This window comes from Hemicordylus capensis, chromosome 3 (assembly GCF_027244095.1).
Source record: "Hemicordylus capensis ecotype Gifberg chromosome 3, rHemCap1.1.pri, whole genome shotgun sequence".
Taxonomy (NCBI): domain Eukaryota; kingdom Metazoa; phylum Chordata; class Lepidosauria; order Squamata; family Cordylidae; genus Hemicordylus; species Hemicordylus capensis.
The window spans coordinates 275181373-275204088 of NC_069659.1; the positions used below are offsets into that span (position 1 = coordinate 275181373).

At 44.4% G+C, this 22716-nt stretch overlaps 1 protein-coding gene across 5 annotated transcripts in view; it reads right to left on the reverse strand.

The window, feature by feature from the left end:
• TECTB (tectorin beta) overlaps positions 1-22716 on the reverse strand; it is a 56428-nt gene that overhangs the window by 20996 nt on the left and 12716 nt on the right. For 4 of the 5 annotated variants that reach the window (XM_053306013.1, XM_053306012.1, XM_053306016.1 and 1 more), the window contains exons 3-4: positions 7879-7933; positions 3704-3911 (exon numbers count right to left, since the gene is read on the reverse strand). The gene's annotated coding sequence lies outside the window, so the exon portion shown is untranslated. Of the gene's footprint in view, positions 1-3703; positions 3912-7878; positions 7934-11550; positions 11680-22716 lie in introns of those variants that run through there. The other variant, XM_053306014.1, reaches the window with a different exon arrangement.

Below are 22716 nucleotides of genomic sequence, written 5' to 3' on the forward strand. Positions count from 1 at the left end.
GGAATTATCATCTGAGACAGAAGAACTGGGTCAGATGCAACTGTCCTCTCCAGCTCTCATATCCAACATTTTAACAAGGAAGTGGTAGGATGCTATCTGACCCAGCTCCTCTCTCCCAGATGATAATTTCCACCCTCTCTGAGCTTGCTGTTTCCCTCACACATGATTACAAAATGGGATCGTGCACCACACCTGAACTAGGGTATGACACATGCCTTACCCTAATTATAAGCATGTGAACTGCCTTATTATTTGATTCAAGTGGCAATAGTCAAGTGGAATAAGCTTGTCTGAAGGAGCTGAGTAATTGCCATCCAAACTGCCATCTGACCCAGCTCCTCTCTCCCAGATGATAATTTCCACCCTCTCTGAGCTTGCTGTTTCCCTCACACATTATTACAAAATGGGAGCGTGCACCACGCCTGAACTAGGGTAGGACACATGCCTTACCCTAATTATAAGCATGTGAACTGCTTTATTGATTATTTAATTCATCCAGTGGCACTAATCAAGTGGAATAAGCTTGTCTGAAGGAGCCAAAAAAGTTATTTCTTAATTCCAGATGCACAGGAAGACAGGTTCTCCTTAATCCCTGGTGAAGAAGTGAATTTTGCACATGCTTCATAACACTTTCCTTTCTATTATTATTTCTAAAGCACAGCCCTGATGTTCTAGTGTAAGGCTTTGCTCACATTATGTCCTGGCAGCGGAGCCTTGCCAAGTGGTTTACTCTTAGGATCTTCAGTTATGCTCTTTACTGCAGTCTCACATTCTCATTTCCAGCCTCTGCGCCATAGACCATGGACACAGCGTTTCTTTCCCTGAAAGCCATTGAACACGAACAATTTGGCTGGCTATGACAATCAGTGGAGAAAGACTCTGTTCGTTTGTCAGAATAAAGAGACGCTATTATGAGGCTGTTGCACTGCCGCCGCCATATCTGTGGCAGCCTTCCAGTGCTACTGGGATATTGTCCAGCAAAGAAACATAATAAGAGCAATGGCTTTGATGCAAGGGCTGACTGCCAATTGGGGAAAATCTGTCAGACTAATGAATGGCACAAAGGACTCCTTTTTTCTTCCTTTCTCCTTCACTAGAAATTTTTTCTCACTGGTATAAGAACAGGGGCTGCTGTAGAGATAGCAGGAATGAAAAGGCTTATAAGTGCTTGTGCATGAAGGTGGAGCTAGGTGGTACCACTTGCTGGTATGCTTGCCAAATACTAGGAAACTATGTCTCATGATATAGCAATATGCATTTTGTGCCAGATACCATCAAGTGTAGCGGAGAACTATTCCAAGATGATCATTTGCCCTCAATATATATCTAGTTCCTATCTGCCCACACCTTGCTTTGAAATACCTAGGAAATATTTGCATACCTTGAGCAAGCCGTGGATCAGACATATCAAGAGAACCAGAGGATTTTACTAATACCCTTTTCTAGAACATCCTATACCTTCTTAATATCCACAAATTACCCATAATACAGGTGGGTGGGGGGAGATTTTCCCACTGTAGAAGTTGGCTCTAACCAGACAAGCAGAAACTGACAATACTTTCTCTCAGACACTTCCAGCTTTCCCATGAACCAGTTTCCTTGGCTGCTTCTGTAACAGCAGCAGTTTACTAGTAGCTTAAAAGATCAGAACACCTTGGGTAACCAAGGGAGGCTTAAATACAGGTGGCCCTAATTATATGCAGGGGTGGATAACCAAACCATGAATTTTTTTTTTTAAAGCTTAACCCTATGAGGATTGGGGGGTGGTGGTTAGGTCTAAGCACACTGAAGTGTGCTGAAAATCATAAGAAAATGTGAGGGGAGCAGAAATAAGCAGAGTACCTTGCTCTCCAGCAATGACCCCCAAATGTCCAAATTCTCTGATTTTTGTTCCTTTTTTAGGTGCCCCCCCCCTCCGAGAAGTGCCACAAAATGGCTCAGCACCACTACAAAATATGGGCAGGAAATGTCAGAAGTCATTTCCAGACACTCAAGAACTGCAGATCGGTGAAAATAAACCTATTTTTGCCTCACAAAGAAAGAAACTGGGTCCCTATGACCCAACTGTGGATACATGAAACTGCAGGTGCCGGGAACATGGGTAATGGGGGACACTTATATTTCAAACTCAGAAATAGAACATGTTATTTGTTTGTTTATTTATTTATTTAACATATTTCTATACCTCCCAAAACGTGCATCTCTGGGCAGTTTACAATTACAATAATTTAAATATTAAACATTAAAATCATTTAAAACCCAATACTAAAAGTATTAAAACTATAAATCTAATTAAAAGCCTGGGTGAACAAATATGTCTTCAGTGCCTGTTTAACAGTTGCCAGAGACAGGCTTTTATCTCAACATGGAGTGCATTCCAAAGCCCAGGGGCAGCAACAGAGAAGGCCCGTCCCTGAGTAGCCACCAGACAAGCTGGTGGCAACCTTAGACGTACCTCTCCAGAAGATCATGGCGAAGAAGACGTTCTCTTAAAAACCCAGGGCCTAAGCTGTTTAGGGTTTTATAGGTAATTACCAGCCCCTTGTATTTTGCCCAGAAACTTATCGTCAGCCAGTGTAGTTCCTTCAACACAGGAGTAATATGGTCTATCCGAGATGACCCAGAGACCAACCTGGCTGCCGCATTCTGTACCAACTGCAATTTCCAGACTATGTACAAAGGCAGCCCCACAAACAGCACATTGCAGAAGTCCAGTCTGGAGGTTACCAGTATATGTACCACCATTCTGAGGCCATTCATCTCAACAAATGGATGCAGCTGTCATATCAGTCGAAGCTGATAGAAAGCACCTCTGGCCACTACCTCAACCTGTGACACCAGGGAGAGGTTTGGATTCAGAAGCACCGCCCTGACAGCGTACTTGTTTCTTCCAGGGGAGTGTGATCCCATCCAGAACTGGCAGATCAAAATTGTCTCCCAAGTTCCAACCCCGCACAATAAATACCTCAATCTTATCTGGATCTCAGTTTGTTATCCCTTATCCAGCCCACCACCGCCTCCAGGTAGGCATTTAGGGAGGCTATGCCTTCTCCCGATGAGGCTGACATGGAGAAATAGATTTGGGTGTCATCAGCATACTGATAACACCCTGCACCAAATGTCCCGATGATTTCTCCCAGTGGCTTTATGTAGATGTTAAAGAACATCGGAGACAATATGGAGCCCTGAGAGATACCATATGAAAGTTCAGATTTTGAAGAACAACAGTTTCCAAGAGATACCATCTGGAATCAGTCTGTGAAGTAGGAGTGGAACTACTGCAAGGCAGTGCCTCCCACCTTCAATCCCCTCAGACGTTCCAGAAGGATACTATGGTCAATAGTATCTAAGGCAGTCAAGAGATCCAAAAGGTCCAAAGAAGTCACACTCATGATCTCCAATTCCCAGTTGGAAATCATTAATCAGGTCAACCAAGGCAATCTCCATCCCATGGCCCACCCCAAAACCAGTTTGAAATGGCTCTCCAAGACCTCATGGAGTTGGGAGGCCATTGCCCTTTCAAGCACCTTGCTGAGCCATGGAAGGTTGGAGACAGGCCTGTAGTTGCTTAACTCCAAGGGATCCAAGACAGGCTTCTTCAGAGGTGGCCTAATGATTGTCTCCTTAAGACAAGGAGGCATCCTGCCCTTCCTCAGAGAAGCATTTATAATCTCTACCAGGCCCTCTGCAACAGCCTCCCTACCTGATAGTATAAGCCATGTTGGGCAACGATCAAGAGAGACCAGGAAGTAGGCTGCACCATTCCAAGCAACTTGTCCATATCCTCAGGAGTCACAAACTGAAACTGATCCAGGGTTACCACATAAGAGGAGCTTCTGGACACTCGGCATCAGACACTGTAACAATTGTGGAGTTTGAATCTAAGTCGGTCCAAATATGACAGATTTTATCTGCAAAAAAATCATTAAAAACATCATAGTGAGTAATTGTTAGTTCCAAATACTGATTCAAGGGGGAAGGGGCATGCACTAGCCACTTATACTTGTTACATTTACCAATGTAAGAGATATTAGGAAATAAGAACAAGCTGCAATACCTGATATGATCACAATTCTCCCTCCCGCACCTGTGGGCAGGGAGAAGCTCTAGCATGCTCTACAACTAATTAATGACACTCAAAAAGCTGGCAATAACACAACCAAACCACACCCAAGCCTTGTGATCCCCACGTAGAATGTGCCAGCTGAGCAGGGCCAAGGAAGCTGTTGAAAGAGAGGGTATGGCCTGCTAGGCTGCATAAGGTTTTCTGAGGGAGGAAGCAGCTCAGAGGCTCTTGGGAAGAGCAGAAAAAAGAGCTGAAGCCTATGTATAGGGTATGGCTCCCTTTCCTTTATACCTAAGGAGGCTGGAGAATGGGATCCAAACCACTTTCCCTATTAGACTAAAAAAAGTTCAACAAAGTAAATATATTTCAGGCAGGACTGGCCAAGAATCTCAGCCCTAGGTCAGAGCTGGCTTAAACTGCACGGGTTCAGTGCTTCCCCCCAATCCCCATCCCAACTATCTGCAGAAGAAAGCAGGAATATTCTTAATGAAGATGTGCCCTGGCACTTGGGTTTCAGAAAACCAAAGGAACGGATAGCATATCTAATCTAGTTATCTATGTCTCTGACCCACACCATTCATATGCTCAGGTCAAGCATACTTGTAAGTAAAGTTGTGCCATTGAGTCAGTGTCGATTCCTGGCGACCACAGAGCCATGTGATTTTCTTTGGTAGAATACAGGAGCGGCTTACCATTGCCATCTCCCGTGCAGTATGAGATGATGCTTTTCAGCATCTTCCTATATCACTGCTGCTTGATATAGGTGTTTCCCATAGTCTTGGAAACACACCAGCGGGGATTTGAACTGGCAACGTCTTACTCCCTTGGCAAGTTACTTCCCCACTGCGCCATTAGGTGGCCTACATGCATACTTGTAGGCCTGATTAAATAAAGTTTGCCACCTGCGGTATGCATGTAAAACACACACACACCTGCTACTCAGTTAGTCAATCATTGACTGACATTCTGGGCAGGCTCTGGTTGACAATAAGGATGCAGTGGAGCTCCTGTACAACTTCAAAGGCAGCCCCAACAGTGTGGCAATGGGACTGCTGTGCAATGATTTTAATCCACTCCTGAGCAGCAGAGCAGTACTCCTTTCTGTTGGAAAGTGGTTTAAAGTCATTCTGCAGGAGCCCTGTAACTAAACCATCATGGTTGTCTTTGAAGTTGAACAGCAGCTCCAGTGGGTCCTTACTGTCGATAGGACTGCCCAGAATGTTGGTCACTGAATCGAGCTGATTCATTGATTAAAAGTTGTAGGCCCAGTTTCAAGAATAGTTGTTTAGGCAACTTAGATACCATTTTAATAAAACAAGCTTCAGGGCAAGGGGAAGGTGTCAGATGAAGAGGGAGAAGGTGTCAGATGAGGAATATATGTGATAAACTGCACTGAGATGCATAAAGGGGGGGGGGGAAAAGATAGCCCATCACCCAGAAACAATGGGGTGTGGTGGTGGTATATGGCTCCTTCACCTTAATGGGATACCAATTGTACTATTCCACGCCCTGCCAAAGTCCAAAGTCTAATTTTAATGAGTTGGAAAGCAAAGGTGTCAGATTCAAGTAACATAGCAAATCATGGCTTTAGCTATGAAATTTAGCATTAATGGCTTTAAGGTTTACAAAGCAGAGAATACCGGCTGTCCTTTGAAAAACCTTTCCTCAGTAGTTTTACATACAGTTATTCAATGCACTGAAAACAATCTGCATCCACAGAGCATTCTCCTTCAGTCAGCTTTCTTATGAAATGTAAACATTGACCTTTTCACTCCTTCCAAGGATGGCGACTGATTAGACTAAAAGTGTCCAATTTTCCCAAGGCATGCTATCCTACTACACCATTTCCCTAGACCTACTTTCTTGATACACTGTAACCATTATCCTTCCTTTGCCCCAGTTTTTGAAAGTTTGTGATTTTCAGCTCGCTGATAACATCCAGAACGAGACAGTCTCTCATTGTCTTGGGCCTGATACATTTATTATGTGTTTGCTTTCTTTTGTGAAATCACACATCATATCCAACAGTGACCATCAGAAGTAAAGCAGCTTTTGTTCTGCTTACTTTGCACGTCTTCTCCCTCCCCTTTTAATTGTCCCTTTACAAAAGGACTTCCTTTCATTTTTCTTCTTCTCCTGAGATATGAAGCACTTCGGGACTTTGTTCCACTGGTTTCTTCATTCTGCAAAGGAAGGTCTAGCCCCATGCTGTATTTCATTAATGTGTTACACAGTGATATATTAAGGTGGAAAAGATAGGAAGCAAGGGTCAGACCCAAGTCCTGTTATCCCCGTAACAGCGCAATACCTGTAGTCAGAAAAGCATTAGGTCAATGACTCTTCAACATTCTTCTCGTGTAATCTTCTGTGCATTGACTGAAGACAAGAGATAGGAAGTGGGACTCTGCCAACTAGCCCCACCCCTAACACTGACGCGACTGTTAGCCATGGCCCTTGGCGGCTGTGCATTTAGCTTTCATGAGAAAGAGGCCCCACATCCATCCTGTACGTGAACAGGAATCCTGAACATTGAGAGTGAGAACAGGGCTTTTGTTTCCCTGCTTTTATTTCCCATTACGTGCTGGTGTATGACCTTGCTTCCTCCATGTCTACTACTCTCAGGCCTCTCATAGTCTCCTGTTCCTGAAAACAGTGCCACACATTCTTCTTTGTAGCCTTTTGTGCACTGAACTTCTTTCTAGAATTCATATATGGTGCCATGTCTCTAGCCCTATTCATACATTACATTTAAGTATATTATGTGAATAGTGTACACACATACAGTTATTTGTGCATTATGTTCAATACACATCCAGTAGACACTTCCTATTTACACCCTGGGTTTGAGGGGGCCAGATCCACTTTTAAAATGAACACATCCAGATTGTTTCACAAAAACAGGTACATGCGTACAACATGTACAACATAATCAGTGGGTTCATACAACCTGCAGTATGTCTGGTGGGTGCAAACCTCAAATTCCCAAAGAGTGCACACTCCTGGCATGAGCTGGTACCTTTGCCTCATTTGTGTCATGCAAATCTGTCCATGTTGAGTTTCTGAGCCACACCTCCTTCTGCCACCTAACATCTGTACCCAAGTTTTGAAGTTGAGTGGTGGCTGTCATGTGGTGGAGGAAAGTGTGGCTCAGCAACCCAGTATTGGTGGGTTCGCAAGACATGAAAGGGGTGAAAGTACCAACTCATGCCAACCGGACTTACTGCCAGTCATGCGAACCCACTCAGTATCTGATTAGAGCTTCTTTCTTCCTTCAAACTCTTCCTCAGACCCAAGGGCATAAAGAGCTCCCCAGGGTTGGGCGACATGCTTCTGCTGGCAGCCCCTTCCTTAATGGCTGCTGTGTGCAGTAGCGTGCCTACACAACAATGCTGACATCAGATGCAGGGGGGAATGACCTGTATCATAAAGCAGTGCCACACAGCCCTTCTCCTGCTTCTATCTGATCAGTACTTTATTGAAGCACCCATTGCATGCTTTTTTCTTTGCCTCACTTGGAGTGAGGTAGAGAAAGAAAGCACCCAGCTTGAGTTTGAATGAAGGAGAGAGAGGATGCCTCGTGCTCCCAGCCAATGAGTACTCGATTTGCCAGCTGGGTAAGGGAGGACAAGGAGGTGCTCTGAAGGAGGGGCAAGGGGGCACTCTGGTGGCTTCCTGGCCCCAGTGGCCCAGGCACATTTGTTCCCCTTTGTCCAATAGTGGCTACACCCCTGCTCAGAACCTTCCTTTTCTGTGAAGCCTTTGCTTAATCCCCTAATATCTATCCCCATCCTCAAGCATCTCCTATTTTGTACCTTCTTATTCCTGTTTCTTCTTTTCCTCCTCGGTCTTGTTTAATATGTTCTTTTCCTTTGGTTTTGTAAAAAAAAAAAATAGATTGTAAATTTCTCAGACCAAGGACCTGTAATTTTTGCTATGTGACTCTGTAAAATGGTATTTACATTATGGCTCTATATAACTAAATGATAATTGCAACCACTTTCTTGAGCATCTATAAGTGGCTCAGTGGATATCCCGCCAAGATAGTGGATGCTGCATGACTACTAGTGAGAGTTGCAGCTATAACGACTCCTCATTTTATTTACTTATTTGCATATTTGATTTATATACTGCCCTTCCTAAAGTGGCTCAGAGTGGTTTACACTAAAATAAAAAATACATACCAATTAAAATGAAAAAAGCAGATTAAAATTAATATTAAAACTAAATATCATTAAAAGCCAAGCTAAAAAGATGGGTCTTTAGGGCTCTCCTGAAGGTCACCAAGGAAGATAATCCCCTCATATTCACGGGGAGTGTGTTCCATGACCTAGAGGCGATAACTGAGAAGACCTGATCTCAGGTCGCCACCAGATGAACCAGTGGCACCCGAAGATTAGCTCAATCAGTGGTGGGGATCTTGTAGAGAAAGGTGCTCTCTCAGGTAACTCAGACCTAATCCATTCAGGCCTTTAAAGATAATAACCAGGTCTTTGTAGTTTGCCTGGAAATGTATTGGCAGCCAGTGCAAACTGTTTAAGCATAATGTGGTCATAATGTGGCACCCCATTTTATTTATTTATATTTATGTAATTGCTTTGGGAACTTTTGTTGAAAAGCAGTATATAAATATCCATCGTATTTGTCCACCCCAGAGACCAATCTGGCTGCTGCATTTTGAACTAACTGAAGTTTCTGAACTGCACACAAAGGCAGCCCTACATAGAACACATTGCAGTAGTCCAACCTGGAGGTTACCAGCTGGTGCACCACTCAAGAAATGGGTGGAGTTGTCAAATCAATTGCAGCTGGTAAAAAGCACTCCTGGCCATAGCCTCAACCTAAGATACTAGGGTGAGACCAAGGCCCAAGTGCACTCCCAAGCTACAAACCTGTTCTTGCTGGGGGAGTGTAATCTCATCCAGAACAGGAAGTTGTATCCCATTTTGCAGATTATGACCCCCAACAATGAGCACCTCCACCTTGCTTGGATTCAGCTTCAGTTTATTATCCCTCATCCAGCCCAATATTGCCTATAGCAGGCATTTAAGGGGCTAACGCCATTTCCTGATATTGATGACAAGGAGAAATAGATTTGGGTTTCATCAGCATATTGATAAAATCCCCTGATGACCTCACCCAGTGGTTTCATGTAGATGTTTAAAAGCACTGGTGACAGAATGGACCCTGAGGGACTCCATATAGCAGTTCCCATTTTGAAGAGCAAATGCCACCAAGCACCACCGTTTGATATCTACTCGAGACATAGGAGTGGAACCACTGTAACAGTGCCTCCTATCCCCAAATCCCTCAGGTGATCCAGAAGGATACCATGGTCAATGGTATCTAAAGCTGCTGAGAGATCCAAAAGAACCAGTGAAATGATACTTCCTCTGTCAATTCCCTGGCAAAGGTCATCTATCAGGCTGATCAAGGCCTTCTCATCCCCATAGCCTGCTCTAAAGTCAGTTTGGAATGGGTCTAGATAATCAGCTTGCCCCAAGACCGCTTGGAGCTCGTCAGCCACCACCCTCTCAGTCATCTTACCCAACTGTGGAAGGTTGGAGATCGGCCTATAATTATCCATCGCCAAGAGATCCTCATCATAACATCATCGAGGGATGCTCATGGACTTGTCAGCACATGCAGTGCCACAGGGGTGTTACTGCTTATTGCCAATCGGTCAGCACTGGATTATGGGAGCCAATCTGTGATTTTGGCACTTAGACGCAATACATGATGAAAGTTGGGGTCCATGCATTGAAAAGGAGAGAGGGCAGAATATGGGTGATGAGCAAGGCATGAGCCTGAGGGAAATGGCTTTGAAATGGATACTCTTTTGAGCACTGATAACTGTTCTAGCATAAAATAGTCTTTCAGCTTTCCCTTGAGGAGATTGTTAGTTACCCCTGAAGAAGAGTTTTGCAAAATGAAATGCATTGAGCCTTATCACATTGTTCACAACACACTGCTGAAGTCTCCTATCTCATTTGTTCCAGCCCAAACCATAACACACCTTTATAACTGGAAGTATACATTTTATTTCAGAGTTCTCCATTATCATTATTTTCAATAACCTCCAACCATACTGAAAGGATATTATAACTCTGCCTTTCATCTTTCATCTAATTAACTCTATCTTTCTCAGAAATTTTCTCATTTGAAAATAAATCATTGTATTGAATTGAACCATTGTATTGAACATATACAACAATAATCATGATCAGGAGAAAAATACAGGATTGTATCCCAACTAGCGTTGCACAAGTGGAATTTATGCTTCAACTCTTGCACAGGGTAGCAGGATTTCTGCTGACTCCACTGCAGTACAGTCCCCCACACTATTTCTGAGGTTCATGACCCTCAGAACTGACATTTTGGTGGGGGCTGGAGGCTGTACAACAGAGGTGGGGCAAGAAAGCCCCATTCCATGAGCAGTGGATCTCTGGATCCACTGGATCCTTGTGGATCTCTGGATCCAAACTATAGATTTCAGTTTCAGCCACAACATTCAATAAAGTGAGAACTGCAGGTTATGTTCAAAATTTTCCAGCAAATACTATAATTTGATTTAGAAATCCTCAATGAATTAAAACATTTAGGGTATTCTAGTTGAAAATATAACAGTTATATTCCTATAAATGTAGGCCCTGAAACATAATCTGATTTTATCTAAAATTGGAATTGGAATTAGATTCAGAACAAGAATATACAACCTGATCCCATAGATGTGAAAAAGTCAGCATAGGACACTATAATTTAGTATATTTCAAGGGATGGCAAAATGAGCAGCCAAAGTAGAAGCTAATTAGGTATCTGCATTGGAGCTGCCTGTTATGTTAAGATCTGAACAATGCCAGTATTGTTTTTTCTTGTTTTACTAAATCGAAATGACTGAAGCAATGAATTTGAGCAACTAAGCAGATTCAGGGGATTAATCAATTTTATTGGTGCCTCCAGTGTCATTAAACAAGCATTAAAACCAATTAATTGAGCTCTGTGAAATCTGTGCCTAAAGCACTCCTAGTGCCAGAGAGATAATTTGTGTATTCCACAGCAAAGTTTGGAAAAGCATCAACATTTCAATGGGTAAAGAGAAGAAAATATCATATAAAATACAGAGATGGTTGACTGGCCATATTGGGAGTGTGTGTGTGTGTGGGAGGGGGATTCCGCTGAATATTGTAAAAAATATTGGCTCTATCAATTTGGAAAGTGGGTTCAACAGTGGCAATGGAGGGTATAAAAGGCCATTTTTGCCAGTTATTGTTTGTGCTCAGCCCTGACACAGAGAGGAGGCTCTGTGCTAGTTAGAAGCACCAGTCAGGCAAGAGTTGAGACTGAAGGACCAATTTGAGGAGGCAACTAACATCAGGAATAGGGGGTGGGGTGGTCCAGTGAATGGCTTGGAACAAAAGCTGAAGCAGAGACTCAAAAAGAACTCAAGCAGGAACCAGAACCTGGGAGATATTCTAGAAAATACTCACAAAGAGGAGCTGTTGTACTGGCAAAGGTCAGGTTGCAAATGTACATAGGGAACTGGAGTCCCATCTATTCCTAGAGCTGAGAAAGGTCCAGATCCCTAGCAAATACCTGAGTTGGGCTCTCTTCTTCCTGAAAAGATCAATTGAGAGAGAGGCCCCAGATCAGCAGGTGGATAGCTGGCTGCCAATGCTGGAGCGCAGCTGCGGCATGCTAGATCCCCCATGTTCTTTAGGGATGTGCAAACCAGTTTGAATTTGAATGAATAAATTTGAACCAGTTCAGTTCGACTGTTCGAATTCGAACCGAACCAGGCATTGGTTTTGACCTGCCGGTTCGAATTTGAACTGAACTGAGCCTGGTTAATTTTGAACCGGTTTGAACTAGTTTGAGCCAGTTCAAGCCCCCAAAACTGGGTTGGGTGGTAGTCACCCATGGGTGCCAACTACCACCCAAACCCCAAAGCAATCGAACACTCCTAAGATTTTTAATGAATTTTTGAAATTTTTATTATTATTGCCCATTAGTCCCTATGTGGAGTACCTAGGAGCAAAAAATGGGTGGTGGTGGTAGGCACCCAGTGATGCCTACCACCCACTAAATGGCAAAGCAATCAGAGACTCCTGCGATTATTTGTGAATTTGTGAAGTTTTTTTTCCCATTTTTTGATTCCTCCCATAGGGAATAATGGGGATTCCAGCAAATGTATCACTTCACGTCGAGGGGAAAGGGTTGGTCCAGAGTGGAGTGTGGTGGGTGGTGTTGCCCAATAGGGGCAAGGAAGCTACCAGAATTATTTCAAAGGAATTGGGCAAAGGGCTGATTTTTTGTAATTTGTTGAAGTTTATGCAACTTTAAGGTTTTTCCCATAGGGAATAATGGAGGTTTCAGCAAATGTATGGCTTCATGTCAGGGGGAAAGGGGTGGCCCTGAGTGGAGTGTTTTGGGTGGTAGTGCCCAATGGGGGCAAGGAAGCTACCAGAATTATTTCAAAAGAATTGGGCAAAGTGCTGATTTCTGTGTGATTTGTTGAAGTTTGGAGTTCAACCTTGGAGAAGCCACTGCCAGTCTGTGAAGATAATATTGAGCTAGATAGACCAATGGTCTGATTCAGTATATAGCAGTTTCCTATGTTCCTAAGTTTACGCGTCTTTAAGATTTTTCTCCATAGGGAATAATGGAGGTTTCAGCAGCCCCATAACTGCATTTGGGGGGCACTGGGGTGGCCCAGAGCGTGTGGTGGCGTAGTTTACAGAGGGTGCAAACCACCCCATGGGTTGCTAACTCATGGGGTACTGGGTTTTGTTGTTTCTGAAGTGTTCTGAGTGTAGGTCCTCTGGCAGCATATGAGATTTTCAATGACAAACCATGAATCCACTCTCATTTGTTACCAGAGAATCTACACTCAGAACACCTCAGATACAACAAAACCCAGTACCCCATGGGTTAGCAACCCATGGGGTGGTTGACACCCTCTGTGCACTGCCCCACCACTCACTCTGAGCCACCCCAGTGCCCACCCCCAAGTGCAGTTATAATAATAAAAATTTAAAAATCTCATTAAAATCATAGAAGTGTCTGATTGCTTTTGGTTTTGGGTGGTAGTTCACAACCATGGGTACCTACCACCCAACCCAGTTTTGGAGGCTCAAACGGGTTCAAAAAAGTTCAAATCAGGTTCAAATTTGAACTGAACCAAAGGGGGGTTTGAGAAAAACCAAAACCAAACCTCCCCAACCCTGTTTGAACCTGGTTTGAATTTAAAAAAAACTGGACAAACCAGTTTGGTGCACATCCCTAATGTTCTTAAGCTCTTCCAGAGGGGCTTTGATGGCAGGGTCAGAAACTAGAATTTGTGAGGTGGTTCAGGAGCTCATAAAGAGGAGCTGTTGCAAGGAGCAAACATCTGGTTGCAAATGTGGAGCCCTACCTCTTTCTGAGCTAAAATGGATCCAGATCCACAACAGGCAGGTGAACTAGCCTCCCTTTCTTTCAGGTAGATGAATCTGAGGCTCATTTATATTCTGTCTTCCAATTATTGTATATTCACCATATCTTAAGAGGGTGTATAAATTAGTTAATGATTTCTTATAGCAAGGACATCCATGTGAGGGCACCATAGCCGGCTTTTAATGGATTTTGAAGCAAAAGGTAGGTAATATTTTAAAAGAACTACACTGGCTACCAATAGGTTTCTGGGCAAAATACAAAGTACCAGCACTTTGTATTTTGCCCAGAAACCTATTGGTAGCCAGTGATATTTACCTATAACTAGGCTTGAGCCCGAAACACTTCGGAGGCCATTATAAAGGCCTCCGAAACATTTCGGCTCCGGTGGCCATTTCGGTGTTTCAGCACCAGTGGGGGCGGTTCTTTAAGGGTGGGGGAGAGTGCACTCACCCCTCTCGCTGCATTTCCCCCGTAGGTGCTCCGTTAATTTCATGCCCCTCGGGGCGGCAGCATTCCTTCCTGCTGCCCCGTTGCCATCATCGGCCGGAAGTGGCTGGAAGTACTGATCTTGCATGCACCCGTCATGCATGTGCGCATGCCTGTCTGCCATGCACGTGCACGCATGTCAGGCGCAAGCACGATCGATACTTCCGGCCACTTCCAGCTGATGATGGCAACGGGGCAGCAGGAAGGAACGCTGCCGCCCCATGGGATTTGAAATTAACGGAGCGCTGGCGGGGAAAATGTGGTGGGAGGGGTGAGTGCACCCTCCCGCATCCTTAAAGAAACCTCCGCCACTTAATCAATCAATCAACTTTGATTTGAACTTTTTATATGTTTTAATTGTTTTAAAATTCCTTGGTTTGTTTTATTGTTGTAAACCGCCTAGAGATTTTGGTAGTGGGTGGTATACACATATGTTAAATAAATAAATAATAAATATGGTGTATGTTAAATATCTGAAATATCTTTGACAATGTTTCTATGAAGGTATCTTTCAGAGGGGACTTGCTTGACTTTGACTTTTCTTTCCTGCAGAGTGCAAATCAAGGAAAAATCAAATTTATTCTATTTGCTGTGATTAGAAATGTGAATGTTTTGTTTGCTAGCTCTACTGCTTCATGTGCTCCACCTTTTTTATCCATATGCACCTCTCATTTACTACAGCATGGTGGCAGCTGTGAGAAGTGCTGTGAAGCACACACTGAAGAATGATTCTCAGTGTGAGCAGGATGGAATAGAACCAAATAAAATCGTAAATGACTGGTGGGGGGGTTTAGATAGAATAATTGTTGGCCATTTCTCTTTCTTTTAAGGACTAAAAGGGACTGGCTGAATTCAACACATTTCAAGATAAGAATGAAAAAAACAACAACCCACAATCAACCATAATAATCAAGGATGCCCCAGCCCTAGTCACATGTCATGTTCAAAACCCATACAAATGTATTGTGTACACTGGTTCAGATCTGCACACAGGCACTTTATTTATTTATTTATTTATTTATTTATTTATTTATTTATTTATTTAATTTAATATACTGCCCACTCCAAAGACTCCAGGTGGTGTACAAAAACATGAAAATAAGGCAAATAAGGTTATTCACATGTTATGCTGAACACAGGTACAGCAGTATCCTTCCTATCTGTACCTTGCATTTGAGGGGCCTTTACCAAGTTCATTTTTAAAATAAAATGCTGGTACCTAGCCACCGAAAGGCGCAGCGGGGAAATGACTTGACTAGCACGCTAGAGGCTGCCAGTTTGAATCCATGCTGGTGTGTTTCCCAGACTATGGGAAACACCTATATCAGGCAGCAGCGATATAGGAAGATGCTGAAAGACATCATCTCATACTGCACAGGAGATGGCCCCTCCTGTATTCAACCAAAGACAACCACAGGGCTCTGTGGTCGCCAGGAGTTGACACCGACTCGATGGCACACTTTACTTTCCCAGGTTCATTTTTAAAATAAAATGATGGTACAGACATTCATACAAAAGCATGTACAAGTGTACAGACATCTGAATAGGGCTTAGGCTGTGTGTTTATGTATGTGTCTGTTTTACAATCCACATACACACACCTGAATACCCACGAGTTGCTCATTTTATGATCCTTTCATGTTGCATATTTCTGTTTCTTTCTTACTTGACAAGTTACATAACTTGCAGGTTGCGACAACATTAAGATATCATCCTTGTTTTCCTATTGTACTGATGGCCTCTCCTTCTGTGGGTGTGTGCTGCTAGGGATGACCCCATTACAGTACAAGAAGGTCCTGAACAAGATTTGTAATTGCTCTCCATTGACAAATCAATGATTTTCTTATTTTGTATCACACTGTACCTGCTAGGCCAGTACCCTTCTCCTAAACCAATTAAGATTTTGTTGCCCTGTTGGATAGAAACAGAAACAGCTGTGGCAATTGCTCCACACCACACAGACTGGCAAGCACATGGTCCAGAAAAACATAGGACATCGAGAGCCTTCACAGAGTGAAGATAAGCGCAGTTCTTCCTACAGGAACATGCTGCCCTTTGGGGGTGTAAAGAGTGTCCAATGGTTATGACTTTACCAGTGGTCCTAAATGTAGGCCAGGCCCTAGTTTTATCCTTATTCTGAGACCCTAATGACTATGCTAGACACTCCTGTGCTACTGTACCATATCATAGCAATCATGTGAGTCCATACAAATGTGAATGCTTGTTGAATTACAGTTTGTGTTATCTCGTAGTACATTATTATTGACTGCAGTAGTATAATTAAAATAATATCCATCTCATCCTGTTCATGTAAATATTCCTATACCTGTCCACAGGCAACACCCATAGTATAACCTGACATACATATCACTAAAACTGCTTTCCTAATCATGCAACTGTATGAGGGTGATATATAAAAATGAAACTATTCTGTGTTGTAAAGAGATTATTGCTATAGTACCCTAAGAGGAAAGAAATAATCTACTCATCCCAAATGCCGATTGTATTGACCATACCTTGTGAAGTCATGTAGGAAGCAGAACCTAACCCACTTATTTGGAAGTGCGCATGATACTCAGTTTGATTCATTATTCAAGTAATATTTTTGATTTTAATTCTCAGAATTTCCTGTCACTGGTCTAACCTGAATTAAAAGAAAGAACAGTCATATAATGTGGCTGTTCTCATGAGCAGCCAAGCTAGGCTTAGACAGCCAAGGGTGGATCCCATCAGTGCCACGGGGCCAAATCCAGTGCCAAAGCCTGGCTCTAAGCCTTGATCCTTAACGGGTCAAGCGCACCATTAACCGAGGCTCTGGGATCATATATCAGCACAGGCTGCTTGTAACCTGCACTGATTCAGAGACGAGTACCCAGGGTGCCAGTCTCCTGGGGGAATCTCCCAATGCACCAAACTCCTTGTGCGATGCATTGTTGGATTACCACGGCCTCTGGGACACCACGCTGGTCACCGCAGTGGTGATGGTGTGCAAAGCGGCATGGCTGGGGGCAGTCTGGATAGTCTGCGGGGAAAGTAGGTTTAACCCTGCCTTCCCTCCACCTGCCCGTGTGCCTGCCCACACACTCATGTGAAAGGCCCCAAATGTATTTTTCTTCATTTCCTGCACATATACAGTGGGTATAGGAAAGAATCACCCCCTTTGATAGACCTTAAATTCTGGTTCCCTTACATCCTGAAATGAAAACACAAAGAAAATTCCCTTCACCAGCTGTACTTATCCAATGCAACCTATAACATCCAACTGAAAAACATCACAATTACAGTCCAGAAAAAGTGTCAGAAACAAAAAACAAGAATTACTGAGATTGAAAAAGGATCCCCCCCCCAATGTCAATATTTTGTTGAACCACCTTTTGCTTTAATAACAGCCTTGAGTCTGTTGGGATACTTCTCTATCAACCTTGCACATCTAGACGGAGCAATATTTGCCCACTCCTCCATACAGAACTGTTCAAGTTCGGTCACATTGGATGGTAGGTGTTGGTGGACTGCTATCTTCAAATCTCCCCACAGATTTTCTATGGGATTTAGGTCTGGGCTCTGACTGGGCCACATGAGGACGTTCACTTTTTTCTCCTTCAGCCACTGTGTGGTCAATTTTGCTGTGTGCTTCGGATCGTTGTCATGTTGAAAGGTGAATCTTCTGCCCATCCTCAACTGTCTGGCAGAGGGTAGCAGGTTTTCTTCCAGAATCTGACGGTATTTTGCCCCATCCATTTTTCTTTCTACCCTAACGAGAGCCCCAGTCCCTGAGGCAGAGAAACACCCCCACAACAGGATGCTGCCACCTCCATGCTTCACTGTAGGTATGGTGTGTTGTGGATGGTGAGCTGCGTTGGATTTACACCAGGTGTACTGTTTAGTGTTGAGGCCAAATAGTTCAATCTTGGTCTCATCTGACCATAAGACCTTTTTCCATTTGGCATCAGAATCTTCAAGGTGCCTTCTGGCAAAGCTCAAACGAGCTTTCATGTGGCCTTTCTTGAGAAGTGGCTTTCTCCTTGCGACCCTCCCGAACAAGCCACATCTGTGGAGCGCTCGTGAAATTGTTGTCACATGCACAGAACAACCACTCTTTGCCATGAAGTCCTTTAACTCCTTCAGAGTGGCCATTGGCCTCTTGGTAACCTCTCTTACCAGTTTCCTCCTTGCTCTTCCATCCAGTTTGGAGGGCCGACCGGATCCAGGGAGGATAGCAGTCCACCAACACCTACCATCCAATGTGACCGAACTTGAACAGTTCTGTATGGAGGAGTGGGCAAATATTGCTCCGTCTAGATGTGCAAGGTTGATAGAGACGTATCCCAACAGACTCAAGGCTGTTATTAATGCAAAAGGTGGTTCAACAAAATATTGACATTGGGGGGGTGATCCTTTTCAATCTCAGTAATTCTTGTTTTTTATTTCTGACACTTTTTCTGGACTGCAATTGTGATGTTTTTCAGTTGGATGTTATAGGCTGCATTGGATAAGTACAGCTGGTGAAGGGAATTTTCTTTGTGTTTTCATTTCAGGATGTAAGGGAACCAGAATTTAAGGTCTATCAAAGGGGGTGATTCTTTCCTATACCCACTGTATTTCTTCTACCTTTTTCTTCATCCCCCCTCATGTCTTTCTTCCACCTAGCTATATGGGTTTGCATATAATAGGCTTAGAAGGGTTCCCATTTATGAAATTTCAAAGGAATTAGGAATCCAAAGAACCACTGTATATATGACAGATCTTCATGCGTGTAGGTTTGTCTGGTGTAACAACACGGCATGCACCTTACAGGGGAGGGGCAATTTGCATTTTTTTGCTTGGGGATTCTGGGAGTTGTAGTCAACAACATCTGGGAATCCCTGTTAGAGGGAACACTGGTGAGAAGGTTGGGGTAGAACCAGTGAGGGGCTGTGGCGGCGGTGGGGGAAAAGTCAAGAGATGGGGCAGTAGCAGTGGTGGAGAGGTGTGATGGCAGTAGCAGCAGGCAGGTAAGTTGATGCAAGTGGAAGGGGTGGGGCTCCTGCACCCAATGCCCTGTGGCTCACTGGCTGCCTGAAGCCATTGCCTGACTTTCCTCATGGGGGAGCAAGCCCTGCTCTTCAAGAAGTGGTGATGGAGCAATTCCTGCTTCTTGGGCAAATAAGCACTTTGGCTCTCTTATATTTAGCAAAGGGAAAACAACTGTCTTTAATTAGCCCAGGACAGCATTAATCCCAGTGACTGTTGCTGGTGTCCCCCTTGTGTTTCTTTTAAGAGTTTAACTGTTCTGGGACAGAGAATGATATTTTGCCATAGGAAACAAAACTTTTGCTATAGAAACATATTGAGTGACCTTTATGTTGTTGAAAAATACTCTATAATTAATCCTAAATAAATAAATAAGACTCTTGCAGCGGAGAGAGATAGGGGTGTGAAGAACCGGTTCAAATCAAATCTGGCTCAATTTGAACTGGCCTGGCTTGACTGCTTTGAACTCAAATTGGACCAGCCCCTAAAAAGAGGGGGCCAGTCGATCAGAGTTCAAACTGAACCAGGCCCAGTTTGGATCAAACCGGGTTAGCCCAGTTCAACCAGTTCGAGTGCCTTGCTTGTAAAGAGGAATCTGGTAAGGACAGCCTGGTTCCGGCCTTCCGCATGCTTGAAGGCCATTTGTGAGACCTCTAAGCATGTGCGGAAGCCGGAATCAGGCTGGTTGCTGGCCCACAGTGCGTGGGGAGAGCACTGATGGGGCCGAAAGGGGCCAGCGGGGCTGGTGGAGAGCTGCTGCCACAGCCACCACCACAGCTGGTAAGGTGCCCTCTTGCGCGCCCCTGAACCCCTTTTTAGAAAGGGAACACCCCTTTGCTTGTAACGGGGAATTATTACCGGATTCCTCTTTACAAGCAAGACACTCAAACTAGGTCGAACTAGGTTGACCCAGTTCAACAGCATGAACCAAACCACCGGCCGATACTAACAAACTGGTGGTTTGGTTCAAATTCAAACCAAACTGCTGCTGCTGGTTCCATGCACATCTCTAGAGACAGCCATTTTGTCATCACTTCCTCTTCTCTCAGTCACAAGAACTTTCCCCTAGATGATCCTATGATGGCACAGGGGCATCCTGGGTAAAGCTGCTACCTGTGGACAGATGGGGGGTGCCAGGAGAAGAGAGCATGACCTTTTTACACTCTTTCCCTCTTGTTGATGTCAGAAACATGCACACATACAGGCACACACACCGCCAACAACAAAAAGCCCTCCATAAACCTCTTAGGTGGGTGATGGCCTGCAAGATAATTTGCCAAGAGCCCCCACAGATCTCAGGTTGGCCCTACAAGATGGTACACAACAATGATCCATTTGACAATAAAAACAGTTTAGTAAAACAAATGGATGTCAAGAGAACAGGGCTGAGAAAATGACCAAAGAAGTCAACTGAATCAAAAGCCAAATGGAAGAGATACATTTGCACACCCTCTGAAATGTCTGTAGAGCAAGAAACTGCAGACCTCAAAGGAAACATTGTTTTATAGCTTTGGGACAATTGATGTAAAAGCCCTGCTGAGGTTCAGGAATGTGTTTCCTCTGTTAACAGAGTGCTTCTAGAGTGTAGGGAGAGTGTTGATAGTTGTGCTCGTGTGCAAGAGCACCTGCACTTCAAAAACATGGAGACTAATAAGGGGGCTAGCTAGCACTGCAGCATTAGGATGTCAGCCATTCTGTTAAATACACATATAGGACGCATCCGCCTCCTATCTGTAGCCTATATTTGAGGGGGCATCTACACAGTTTCACTTTTAAAATGAATTTATGTTCAGTCATACACACATGCATAATATCGGAATCTGATCTATGTGGAAGCCAGGCTGTGAAGTGTTTTAAAGGTTAGCACCAGCATCCTGAACTGAAGCACATGGGTGGCTAGTGCAATCAGAATAACATTGACTGAAATACAAGAAGAAATTGATGCAATATTAAGGTCATGTTCTCACAACTGTGTTAATCCTGTGTTAAATGAGGTTGACCGACATCAGTGTGATGCAGGGGCATAGTGAGACAAAGTCCCTCAGGGGCCCAGGGACAAAGTCTTTATAGGGGGCCCTAACCCCAAGCCATGCTCCCTGCATCTGACATCAGATACAAGGAGTGGGGCAACAAACATCTCCCCCCTACCACTGCTGCCCTTGCCCCGCCCTTGCCCCCCCTCGCTGGCCGGCCGAACTGCATGTGTGTGCAGTTCCAACTACTGATGTCACATGCCCACAGTTTGGCCAGTTGGTGTGAGAGAGAGAGAGAGGCATGCTGGCTGGCCAGAGAGGAGAGGCCCGGCTGAGCCACAGTGCCTGCAGCTGCCGCACAGGGGCAAAGATAAGAAGAAGTGGTGGGGCAAGGGCAGGAGCGTGACGGTGCAAGGGCATGGGTGGCAGCGGGGCAAGGGCAGTGGGGCAAGGGCAGGGGTGGTCCAGTCTGCTTGGGGGCCCCCTGACCCTCTGGGCCCAGGGACATTTTTCCCTATTTGTCCAATTGGCGCTACACCCATGGTGTGATGGTGAGAACCTGTGTGTGTTGGGTGTTCTGTCTAAATTCTGCATCATTAACAACCAGGATATTAATCCAGTAGTAGCTTTGAGAACTGTTGTTGGTAAGTGGTATATACCATATTTTTGCTCATATACCCACCCATTGGATGGATCTGCACCAGCTTAGAGCTCACAGTCCATTAGCATCTTTGTTATAATGCCATTTTACTAACGATTATTAACCAGAGATATCGGGAACCCCACATCAGTGGGGCCACCTAGAGTTGGATGGCCTACCTCATGATAGTGCAGTCCAATGGAGACCTGAAGCTCATGAAGATGGAAGCTCCATTCCCAGCAAAACATCCCTCCACTGGCTGTTGATGGTGTCTATCTTATGTTCCTTTTTTAGATTGTGAGCCCTTTGAGAACAGGGAGCAATTTTATTTATATGTGTGTGAAACGCTTTTGGGAACTTTTGTTGAAAAGTGGTATATAAATATTTGTTGTATTCATATTCATATTTGTTTTCATGGAGCCTCTAGTCCTCTCCAGTGGACTAGCCCTCTCATGAGAGGGCTAATCCTCTGCTGGCAAGCCAACAAGAGGGCAAGAGTGTGTCGGGTCTTCCTGGACTGCTTGTGTCAGGGTCTGGCCGACTGCCAGGGAAGATCACGGGACAAAACGGAGCTGCTGCAACAGGATACAGCTCGGAAAGTTCGTCTTGACCAGACTTGTCTGCACGCTGTCGACACGGAGGTTGACAAATATTGCTTTTCAGCAGTGAGTAGAAAGCTGGTGACGTAATTTATAGTGCAAGCCGAGAGCTCCCAGCTGACAGGAATTCAAGGCTTATCAGCCCTCTGCAAGAAGCGTTTGCTCCTCCTAATAGTCTCTAGTTGAGTCCTGCGTCTCGTAAGACGCCGCTGTTGTAGAGTCAGTGGAGGCTGATTGCATAGCTCCTCTTTGGATTAGTCCTTCACGATTTCTGCTGTCTCAGGTTGTTGTGCCTGCTCTGAATCATTAGCTGGATCTGCTGCAGCCGTTTCTTGGAAACTGACAGCTGGGCTCTGCCCCTCAGACACTCCTGCATTGGCTGGAAAGTTGACAGCTTCCCCTTCCTCCTCGCTATCTGAGATCGAGGGCGTGACAGCTTGGCCCTGATCTACCATTCCAAGAGCATCCTTTGCCATAGTGGACCAAACTCCAGGATGCTTTGCCTACCCTTGT